Here is a 12,844-nt window from a genome sequence, read left to right on the forward strand (position 1 = left end):
TCATATGGGAGTGCTTATATCTCTTCAAGATCTTAACTTCAGTCTTTCGGATTAGATAACCAGGTGTGCTTTTGGTGGATGATGTGGTGGTTCTGTTCTTAATTTTTTTTTTTTTTGAGAAAACTCCATACTGTTTTCCATAGAAGCTGCACTATTTTGCATTCAACAACAGTGTACAATAGTTTCAAAATTTTCACATCCAGCCAACACTTGTCCTTTGTTGTTTTTGATAATCACCATTCTAACAGGCTTGCGTGATACCTCATTGTGGTATGGTTTTGCATTTCCCCATTAAAAAGTGACATTGGGTCTTTGTTCGCAGTCTTATAGATAAATCTTGATTGTTGTAGCTAATTCCAGGGAGGGTTTGACCTCCAGGCCAAGTGGCTATGAGAATCAGCTGTGTCAGCGGTGAGAGAACTTCTGTCCTCTAGGGAGGTGCTAATCTAGCCTTTGCCTGAGGCTATCCGGCAAATGCCTCTGTGCAGGGCTTGGGCGGGGCGGGTCGCACAGGATCAACAGGGTGGGCCGGAGAGAGCAGTTATGGCGGCTCTCAGTCCTGTCCCCAGGGGCTCTGCCTCTCTGAGTCCCAGCACCCTGCTGCAAAGCTCGGAGAGAAAGCTGCACTCGCTCTGATGGAAGCCAGACAGTCCCGCTTCTCCCGTTTGAGTCTGGGTCCCTAAAGACTCGCCCGTATCTGGAGCTCAGAGTCTGCGACTCCCTCCCGATTGAAAACGCCAACTGCGCACTCCACCGCCAGCCCGCTCCGCGCACTCCGCACCTCAGAATTTGACTTCAGCACTGCGCCTCCTCTGAGTGTCCGTATGCGTTTCTCTTTCCTCCTAGTTGTAGGACTTCCACTCAGCCGGCGTTCCTGTGGTTCTGGGTGATGTCCGTTCCGTGTTTTAGTTTCACTTTTGAAGTCGTTGTTCAAAGCAGCAAACTCCGGCGTTAACCTATGCCGCCATCTTGGTTCTCTCTCTAGGGGGTGCACCAAGGAAGCATAACAAAATGCGGAGACAAAGAAACAGGACAAAATTGTCAATGGAAGAAATAGAGTTCAGAACCACACTTTTAAGGTCTCTCAAGAACTGTTTAGAAGCTGCCGATAGACTTAATGAGATCTACACGAAAACTAATAAGACCCTCGATCTTATATTGGGGAACCAACTAGAAATTAAGCACACACGGACTGAAATAACGAATATTATACAGACGCCCGACAGCAGACCAGAGGAGCGCAAGAATCGAGTCCATGATTTGAAATGCGAGGAAGCAAAAAACATCCAACCGGAAAAGCAAAATGAAAAAAGAATCCAAAAATGCGAGGATAGTGTAAGGAGCCTCTGGGACAGCTTCAAGCGTACCAACATCAGAATTATAGGGGTGCCAGAAGATGAGAGAGAGCAAGATATTGAAAACCTATTTGAAGAAATAATGACAGAAAACTTCCCCCACCTGGTGAAAGAAATGGACTTACAGGTCCAAGAAGCGCGGAGAACCCCAAACAAAAGGAATCCAAAGAGGACCACACCAAGACACATCATAATTAAAATGCCAAGAGCAAAAGATAAAGAGAGAATCTTAAAAACAGCAAGAGAAAGAAACTCGGTTACCTACAAGGGAATACCCATACGACTATCAGCTGATTTCTCAACAGAAACTTTGCAGGCCAGAAGGGAGTGGCAAGAAATATTCAAAGTGATGAATACCAAGAACCTACAACCAAGATTACTTTATCCAGCAAAGCTATCATTCAGAATTGAAGGTCAGATAAAGAGCTTCACAGATAAGGAAAAGCTAAAGGAGTTCATCACCACCAAACCAGGATTATATGAAATGCTGAAAGGTATCCTTTAAGAAGAGGAAGAGGAAGAAAAAGGTAAAGATACAAATTATGAACAACAAATATGCATCTATCAACAAGTGAATCTAAGAATCAAGTGAATAAATAATCTGATGAACAGAATGAACTGTTGATTATAATAGAATCAGGGACATAGAAAGGGAATGGACTGACTATTCTTGGGGGGGAAAGGGGTGTGGGAGATGTGGGAAGAGACTGGACAAAAATCGTGCACCTATGGATGAGGACAGTGGGTGGGGAGTGAGGGCGGAGGGTGGGGCGGGAACTGGGAGGAGGGGAGTTATGGGGGGGAAAAAAAAGGAACAAATGTAATAATCTGAACAATAAAGATTTAATTAAAAAAAAATAAATAAAAAGCATGGGGTCCTGAGACGAGGAGATCTTAGATCTTAGTTTCCTTTAAACTAGGCTCCTCTGACCCTCAAATGCCTCTCAAAATTAAAAAAAAATAAAAAAATAAAAATAAAAATAAAAATGTTCAGTATAAAAAAAAAAAAAGAAAAAAAAAGTGACATTGGGGATCTTTTCATATGCCTGTTGGAACACATAGTGGGAAAGTTTTATGACATTGATCTTGTCATGTCAGAATAAAATGTATCTGCGTAGCAAAGGAAAGAGCAGATTAAAAAGGCAACCGGTGGAATGGGAGCAAAGATTTGCAAACCATAAATCTAGTAAAGTGTTAACACACAAAATGCATCAGAAGCTCCTTCAGGTGTTGTGATTCTACTTTGGGCACTAGCCCTTGTTCCCTTTCGACTCCCTGTTCTCTCTCTAGTGACTTAGCAAATAAATCACAAGTTTGTTTCTGTAGCCCTGTTTTCTTCTTTATGTTCCAGACCTGTTACACATTATAGATTTAAACACCTTCTTTAAATCATTGGACTTTGTGAACATAAAATTAAATAGCTTTCAGATTTTATGTAGGCCCATACACTGGATATTATGGAAATCATAGCCAGTAAATGGAGCACTTCCAAATTTTGTAAAATTTTACAGTAAGTGAGCTTAATTTAAAAGGGAACAACTATATAGCTTCATGTTAATTTAGATTGCTTTATTCCCAAATAAGTTACTATAAATTTAGGAGAACAAATAATTTTATTTTCAAGGAATTTTAAATTTCAAACAGCAAAATAAGGAATTGTGGGCCCATACCTGTCCTTGTATATTTCATATTTTTAAAATATCTAAACCAAGAATTCCCAAAGACAAACTCATAATCATCTATCTCCCAATGTATTTTCTTTCTTCACCTCAGTTATCATCATTACTAAACATTCAATTAGGTAAACCATATATGTACAAATTAAATTTTTTTTCCTGTTACCTTCCATGTGTATTTGATCAGTTTTCCAGTTTGTTTTAGTAAAAATACTCATGCATGCAGACATGGGTACACACACACACCATCAATTTCTATCAATTTCACCTTATCCTTACCACCACTTCCCATAATCAAGCTGCTATCATTGCCTAATTTACAAAATACTCCTTAAATTGGTCTTCTGTCCTCCACTTTTGATCACTTCCAAGTGACTTCTCGCCTATAGAGACATAATGACCATGATGTACACACTACCCCCCTCACACACACTACAGTGATACCCCATGCTATGTCTTCTGTCTGAAATCAAAATCCCTCTCTTCATTGTTATCTACCTAACATAGGAGACAGTACAGCTACAAGTTGCTGCAGATTTTTCTGGAGTTTAACTCTCTGGGCTTATCTATGATCTAAGTCAAATTAATGATTTAATATTTATTTAACTTTTTTTCTTATCATTTACTACACTTGTGGTTTTATATTTTTGTTTTGCTTAGTAAATAAAATTTTGTTTTGTATTAATCTCAACCACCAAAATGCAAACTCTAGGAAAACAGACATCATTTTAATTTAACTATTTATAACAAATTGTCTCGCATATACAAAATTTTTTAAATAATGTACAATTAAATAGAAAAATAATAATGGTACGAAAATATTTAAATAAGCATTTTTATTAGCAACAGATCTGTGGTTCCAGCTATTTTTTTTATAGCTAATCTCAGGCATGTTAAGCAAGAGAGTAGAACCCTTATATATAATTGGATTTAAGTTTTTCAAATGTATGGAAAGTAATGGGATGCACTTTTAATGTTATTTTTTATTATCAGTTATGAATTTCACCTCTAAGAAAAACAACTTTACAAACACAATTCTCAAGTAAGTTTAATTTAAACCCACAATAACATAGGGTTTCTGTTTAGTCTAATATTCCCTTTAAATACCAGACTACCAGGCTCCCTTCCTGAAGAAGTTCAGTGCCCATAATAAAATAAAAATACTTATAAATTTTCTGAAATAGTCTAAAGTATAATTTTACATAATGTTAAGAATTAATTAGGGAAATAAAAAATTGTTTATAATTAAATTGCAAATCATAGTATTATATTGAATACATTTTATGTTCTTGGTCTATAATAGGAAAGATACTGGTTGCTGTACATAACAAAGTCAAAAAAATCAATATAAATTAAGTTGAAGCTTGAAAAGGTAGCTCTGTTCAAAATCAGCGTTGATTAAAAATCAATGTCAGTTTAAACAAACATGTTAAGTTTTATCAATATAACATGCATAGCAGTAGGACAGGGTAAAGAATAATAATAATAAAAAAACAAATTGCAAGGAAAAAGTAAAGAAAATCTCTAATGTTTATCTATGCAAACTACTACCCAACATAGCTTTGAATAGATGAAAAGGTACGCACATGAACACAGGTCAGCCTGAGGACCAATCCGGTGATTCAAACATGCCCAGATAAAAAAGATTCTTTCAAAACCTACATTCAGGCTGGAAAATACTGATTTTAAATGTTTCCTACTCTATAAATGCAATATAACTGACCATTTTGGTACAGTTATCATTTTCATTAGTGTTTGTGATATACATCAACAAACAACATTGTACGTTGAGAAAAGGAACGTTTTTCTCTGATCATTATATAAAATAATGTATATTTTTGGACGTGATATTGTTTGCTGACAGTGCTTTTTAATTAATCACTGCTCTTATTTCCAAGACAACATTTAAAACACATATTCTTTGCAAATTAAATATATATGTAGATATATGCAATATAAATATTTCCTATTTATATTTAGGTTGTTATGGCCTCAGCAATATTTCTAAAGAAAAACAGAAAAACTGTTCCTTACTATAGCTACTTCTACCTAACTTCAAGATCAAACAATATTTTGTTATCCTGTGTATCTATTTTTTCTTCACATCGTTATGAAGAATATTTAAGGCAATTACATACAGATAGATCCAATTCCCCAGTCCTATGTTCCAGGAGGCTATGTTCTTGTTAACAACTCGGCGTCAGCTTTTACTATAGTTGCAAGCTAATGTGATAGTCGGACTGTGCAGAGGGAAAAACACCCCTGGAGTGTCTTCTCAACTGTCTGCACTCTCCTGCACTACTTCCCTTCTGAATTTCTGGCCACTCTGTAGATTAAGGAGTGGGAAGGGAAGTTCTAACCCTCTAATCACGAGGTTGGTTCCCCTGGCAACCAGCCTCCTTCCTGGGGGCTTTCTAAAAGTCACCTCATTAACCCTAACCTCAGGTGTGGTTGAAAGAGGCTTGTTATAAATTTAAAAAGTCACTTTTATTGCTCTTGGAAATTCCAAGGGTTTTAGGAGAAACTACCCCGGGTATGGGGATGAAGACCAAATACTTCTTTATTACAAATCACGATATCACGGATTGCCCCGTGTCATAGATGTGACAGATTATTATAGACTCCTAGATCAGAGATAGACAATAGGATTACTTGCTGCCCAGCAGCCAGCAGGAGCCTCCTGTTTGCATTGGTTTTCCTGGGCCTCTAAGTCTTGTGGGGATGTTGCAGATTGGCACAAGTGAACACTGTGTAATAAAATCCCTAAGGATATCATATGGCTTGAACATTGAGCAACTCCAATATTTAGTGATCTTTTTATTTTGTAGGAGAGAGTAAGAAAATTTGCCAGAGAGGTAGGAGTAAGCCTACATACTGTTATGGTATAAAAGCCAAGAAGAGAGTATTCAGTTTTGTTGAAGTGTCTGATAAAATGAATTCTTTAAAAATGTTCACTGAACATAACATAAAAGAGTGCATTGGTGAATTTAGACATTTTTTGGTGGCGTGATGGGAATAGAGACTATATTAGAACATATAGTTTGTGAATGGGATATAAAAAAGTACATAACATTTTATGATTTTTTTTCTTTTTAAAAAAGCAGAGGATACTATATTTTGAGTAAGTTCAAAATAATCACATTGACAGAGTGAAAATGTTTGTATGAGAGAGAAAGGAATTGTTTATTGCCCTGGCCCATTAGCTCAGTTGGCAAGAATGTCTTGTTGTCTTGAAACACCAAGGTTTCAGGTCCCATTTCCAGTCAGGGCACATACAAGAATCAACCAATGAATGAATGATAAATAAATAGAACAACAATTTTCTCTCTCTCTCTCTCTCTCTTTCTCTCTCTCTCTCTCTCCCTAACAAAGAAATAGAATTAAAAAATAAAATGAACTGTTGATTGCACTTAGAAAAAAATGAAAGACCCAATGCATTGTTTTCCAGTGAAATGAAAGGACTTTCAGAATAAGTTTTCAAATATAATCTGGAAGCAAATGTGCAAATTAATTATTTTTAATATCGAGCAAGTATACTTGGTAACAAGGCCCAAGAAATAAGGGAGTGGGTGACATAAGGATGAAAGAACAATTTATTAAAGGTAAGAACTAGAAACTGAGAGTGTAGAAAATGAGATGATTATGTATCTGCACATAAATTTACTCACGATTTTGACATAATATGAAAAAGAAAGGAAGACTGCTAGCTAAGTGCAGAATTTGTTAACAATAAGCTGAGCAAACTGCATTTTGCTAGCTGGTGAAAACCAGATAAAGAAAAGAGTAGGATAGTGAAGTGGCAAGAGTCAATAATTGGTAATTTTTATTCTGTAATACTTATTCACACTTGTAGGTACATTAAATTTTAATCTTAAAAATATTTTTTTATTGATTTCTGAGAGGAAGGGAGAGGGAGAGAGAGAGAGAGATAGAAATCAATGATGAGAGAGAATCACTGATTGGCTTCCTTCTGCACATCCCACACTGGGAATCGAGCTCACGACCTGAGCATGTGCCCTGACCTGGAATTGAACCGTGACCTTCTGGTTCATAGGTATTAATGCTCAATCACTGAGCTACACAAGCAGGGCAAATTTTAATTTTAAATTACCATTGGATATCTTAACATATATTGTATTGTATACAATGACAAATTTTCCAAGTTAGTAGTATCTTTATTAAATAATAGTTTATAACTCTCACATTCTATATAACTTATTAGAGAGTATTCATCATAAAAATATAAAAGCAAGTCTTAATAATTTTTAAATATTATTTGCTGTGAATATAGCTAATATATTTATCAGTTATAACTTATCTCTAGTACAGTTAAATAATAAGCTAAAAGAAAACTCATATTGACTTACAATTTTTTAGACTATAATAAAACAATTTATTTCTGCATAGAGTTTCTTGGTGATCATTTTAGTGTGCAAAAATCCTAGTTCAAATTTGATAGGAAATGAACTCTCCTTTTTATGCTAACCAGTTCTTTTTTGATGAGAGTATTATTGCTCAAATCTACATATGACTCACTTACTTTTAGAATTTTTTTCAATAAATTCAGATATGAAGGTTAAATAAAACTTCCTCTACTCTCAAGATTCTTCTGGCTGGTCTAGTAATTAAATAAATATGAAAAAGATTAACAAGAGAAAATAGCCAAATCTAATACATATGGGAACCCTGCATACATGAGAAGTTCCAGAGTAGAAAGGGGATTGAGACATCCTGAGCTGGGGATGAGGCAATGCACTTTGGGCTTCACAGGGCCATGGCAGGACAGGAAGGACAGACATTCAGTGAAGAGAAGTTTGCTCTGCTGTAGGTAGGTCAAAAGAGATTATCTCTGATTATGAACAAGGCTCCTAGTTTAAGTTCTTTGGAGTAGTTACAGGAAGGGGCCCAAGTTTTTCTTGAGCCTGAAGTTAAAACTTCCTTTACTTCAAAGTAATTTGCATGCCACCGAGGCACCTCTTGGGATGGCTTATACTGAAGGCTAAATAATTTGTCACTGTATCTCTGTATTTTCTCCCTTTGTTATTTCCCCAGAATGTGTCCTTGAGTTCTTACTACAAGTCAGGCACTGCCTTGAAGTCTCAATAAACTGAAACCTTTTAGATTTTTCTTGCTCAATCATTCTCACACTTACATGATCAAAAATTTAAGTATAGATTCTCAGGACTGTATTTTCAGCATTAAAAGTGTTTTTTTTTTAATTTATTTATTTTTTATTGAGCCATTGACTGGTGGCTCTGTTGGTTGGAGCATCATCTTGCTCACCAAAAGGCTGAAGATTCAATTCCCAGTCAGGGCACATATCTAAGTTGCAAGTTTGATCCTGATTGTCATTTCTCTCTCTCTTTCAAATCAATAAAAACCTATTCTTGGGTGAGGATTATTTTTTTTAAAAGTGTTTCTGCTGTTGTATAGCATGGATTCATGCAAAAACTACTCGGCTAATGATTAATAGTTTAAAATATTAGTCAAAGCACTCAGTTTAATATTGATGGGGGCAAAGTGCAGTGTGTTAGTACACGTATAGAGAACTTTAAGATAAATTTGTCTTTCAGGGTATTCTGATTGTATGCAATTTTCATGTCATGTACTAAATTTTCAATTTAAACATCAGACATTGAGGAAATCTGTTAAATTATTACCAAGACATAACAGAGAAAATAAGGATTAGAAAGGTAGGTACGTACTACTAGGAAATCACAAAAAATAAATGTCTGATTTTGATCCTATTATTTTAAATATTAACAATTAAAATCTTTACCCACTTTTATGTGCCAAACACAATCCTAAGCACTTCTCATATGTATGTCATGTTCAATGCAAAACAATGTAAGAGGAGGATATAAATAATTGACTCAAGGTCACAGAGCCAATAAGGACTTGAACTCAGATAGCCTAACCCTGAGTGCTTGCTCTTACCTACTGTGCTGTTCTGTCTCTATGCCTTATGGCCTTTCCACTGCCTTTCCAGCCCCTTAGTGAATGTCAGTGACTCTCGTATCTATTTCTCTAATGTTCTCTAAAAGGCTTCTGTGAACCTTGTAAGTTCCTGGAAACTTCATCAGAATACATGCTTAGTGAAGCAGATAACCTCCTTTTTTTCAGGCTAGTTCTTTTCTTGGAACATATTAAAAGTAAGACATTTTAAAATAAGACACTAGGAGATTTGCAATACCTAAAACTTTTGCTGCATCTCTGTTACTGTGTAACCAGACCAATATTAACAATTAGAGTATTCCGCCTTCTCCATTATCTGCGTTCTTTTTAGAGGAAAATATGGGCACAGAGACACTTGGTACCAACAAGGTGATCCAGTTTATTACTGCTTCTGGGTCAAAAATCATTGCCACTGCAGAGAGCCAGTCTTCTCTCCCTTACCTCATATCAAAATGGTTTAATGAGCATATATCTTAGTGTTCTTTAGTGATCATATTACAACTATTAAAATTTTGCACAGAATATTCAACACTGATTTTTGTCTTTTCTCTCCCCACCCATCATCCTTTGCATAGCCTAATTCAATATGAGGGCTGGTTATTCTTCAGCCTTTTGTTTGTATTTTTATATACCACAGATCCAAACTAAGAACATTATCATGGAAGGATGACAAGACCAAGAGATTCAAAAAATTTCTGAAGCCCATTGTTTTATGTAGTGACTGCCATATGCTCTTCTCTGCTGAAAAAATGTTTTCCATGTTTGCAAGCCATCACTTCCATACCACTCTTAGATGCTTTTCTGTGTATTTGGTATTAAAGGAAAAACATATAGGCTCCTCCTGCTTGTGTGTCTTTATTCCTATTTTTACCTTAGGCTAAGGAATGCATTGTTCTAGATTCTCTCACACACACATTCTCTCACTCTTACACACACACACACACACACACACACACACACACACACACACACACCAGAGGCTGTCCTGGTTGGGAGGCCTCCCTTTCAAAGGTCTTGCATAATGCCCATGTAGGTTTCCTGCTTTACAATTCTGCAATCCCTTTCCTTCAGTCCACATTCCCTAAGTTTGAACACATCAACCTAGTCTCAGAAACCTAATTGTAATTCTTCTTAAAATGTTTCTGTCTTATAACTATCTCAAAAATATAAAAATTAAAATCTAATAATTGCCAATGATTTTTCTTGGCTTCCACTATGACACTTCTCATTAGCTATGTCAGAATTCATGACTTGGTGCTCAAATGAGGGAAATAATTACATTTAAGCAAAGTTCTGAAAAATGCTTCTTCTATCATTATGCCACATTCTCATTCCTTTGGAGAAAACTATGGCAAGGCACTATTTTATTAAAGTTCAATCTCAAATCCAACCTATGTAATTAGCCTAAATATAGAGCAGTAGAAAACAAGCCTGGCTAAAATAATAAATAATTTAAAATCTTACAATAGTTTAAATATTTTATAATATTTTAAAGATGTGACAACACATGGACAACAGGTGAATATAAAAAGGAATGCAAACATCAATCAGAGGTAAACCACTAATTATATCCAATAGGGTAGAGTGGTGCAGAATTATACCTCCCTATGCCAAATGATTAAGAAATAAAATGTCCATCTGTGGCACATGCAAAAGCACCTCTGAAATATGAGGTCCAAAATCAATATCCAGATGCTTAAAAGTTTTAAGAAACACACTAAAGTACTGCCCAAAGTGAGACAATCCAGGCTGAAAAATCACAGTTTATAGAATTTTATCACAATTATTTTAAACCTTTAATGAGTCCTTAAAAAGTTGGTGTTGTCCTGGCCAGTGTGGCTCAGTTGGTTTGAGGGTTGTCCCATACACTGAAAGGGAGCTGGTTGGATTCCTGGTAGGGGCATGTGCGAGAGGCAACCAATGGATGGATGCCTCTCACACCAATGTCTCCTTCTCTCCCTCTCCCTTCCTCTCTCTCTAAAATCAATAAAAGCATATCCTTGGGTAAGGATTGAAAACAATTCTAAAAGAAGATGTTGGAGCTTCTGAAATATTTAGTATATATTTAGAATAATTTTATCACAACAGGTATTAAAAAGTACACAGTACATATATTTTTCAATTACATTTGTTAGAAGACCCTACTCCAATGATCTAAAACAGGGGAGGGGAATGTCTGGCCCACTGGCTATATTAGGCCAGCAAAATCATTTGGTCTGGCCCTGCCAAGGCATTAGGGGTGAGTTAATTATATGCTTGACCAAATAAATCCAGGCTGATTTTCAACTTATCATAATTTTGTATGGCCTGTGAATGATAATATATATACACATATATCCCTTGGCAGAAAAAAAGATTCTCCATCCCTGGTCTAAAAAATAAGACAAAGTTATTTGCTCACATAATTGAAAAATTCAGAAATAGAGAAGGCTACAAATAAGGCTTTATCCGGCAATTCAGTCATATCACTAATTTCCATAAGGCAGGAGAGACTTCTTTCATTTATTTTTTTAAAAATATATTTTATTGAGTTTTTACAGAGAGGAAAGGAGAGGGATAGAGAGTTAGAAACATCGATGAGAGAGAAACATAGATCAGCTGCCTCCTGAACACCCCCCACTGGGGATGTGCCCACAACCAAGGTACATGCCCTTGACTGGAATCGAACCTGGGACCCTTCAATCTGCAGACCAACACTCTATCCACTGAGCCAAGCAGTTAGGACAATTTTACTGATTTCTTACAGAGAGGAAGGGAGAAGGATAGAGAATTAGAAACATCAGTGAGTGAGAAACATCCCTCAGCTGCCTCCTGCACACCCCCTACTGGGGATGTGCCTGCAGCCAAGGCACATGCCCTTGACCTGAATCGAACCTGGGACCTTTCAGTCTGTAGGTCGACGCTCTATCCACTGAGCCAAACCGGTCAGGGAAAGACTTCTTTCATTTAACATTTAATAGAGAAATAGGTTACTCTTCACACACATAATCCTGAACCTGTCGCTATGGAAAGGAGAATTATATGCACTGAAAGTTTTAGTTGGACTACATATATTAGTGCAGAGTTGAGCCAATCTTTATAAGACATCATGTGCCACCCTTAATGCTGAAGATGCTGTCATTCCCAATTTTTAGAAAGCAAAGCAACCTTTGAAATGTACAAATTAAAAATCCTGGAAAGTGTTCCTAATTCAGAAAGAATAATAATGTAGGATAATATGTAATTATAATTCTGATAGAAAAGTTGTTTCTTGTTAATATTAACAATTTTGAGAGTTGCTTTTAGCCTTTTTCTTTTGTGATTTTATTCTTTGCCTTATCTGTAAATATGCATAGGTAGCATTTGGTCATTTGGTAGAAGTAATAAGATTGCTGAATAGCTACAGAACCTTTGCTAAGCAGGTCTATGAGTGCCAGATATTGATTTAGCATTGTACTGGCGCAAATCCATTTTAATTTGCTTTCCATTTTTATCTTCCTATGGGGGCTACATTTCTGCCTAGTATGCTAGAAAATAAACTTATTGTTAATTATAGTGCTTGTATTTCTCCATATAGCTAGCAAGGGCAGCAATGACATTGAATTTTACTTTATAAAATAATGTCCATATAGAAAATTAATATGATTAGATTTTATACATGAGCCACATCCTTGTCATTTATCTCATCTCAGGAAAGATAAAAAAAAGCTATATTCTACAGTCCAGAACGCAGCAATTCAAAACAGTCTTGGATAGCTATTTTATATTTCAGCATATGCAGTGTTACATAAGCACATGGCTAGTGTTGTGTGGGAGTGAAAAATATGACATGATTTGTACCCTTCCATTAAAAAATCTTTGCAATAGGCAATGTGCAGA

This window comes from Myotis daubentonii, chromosome 2 (assembly GCF_963259705.1).
Source record: "Myotis daubentonii chromosome 2, mMyoDau2.1, whole genome shotgun sequence".
In the NCBI taxonomy this organism is placed as follows: domain Eukaryota; kingdom Metazoa; phylum Chordata; class Mammalia; order Chiroptera; family Vespertilionidae; genus Myotis; species Myotis daubentonii.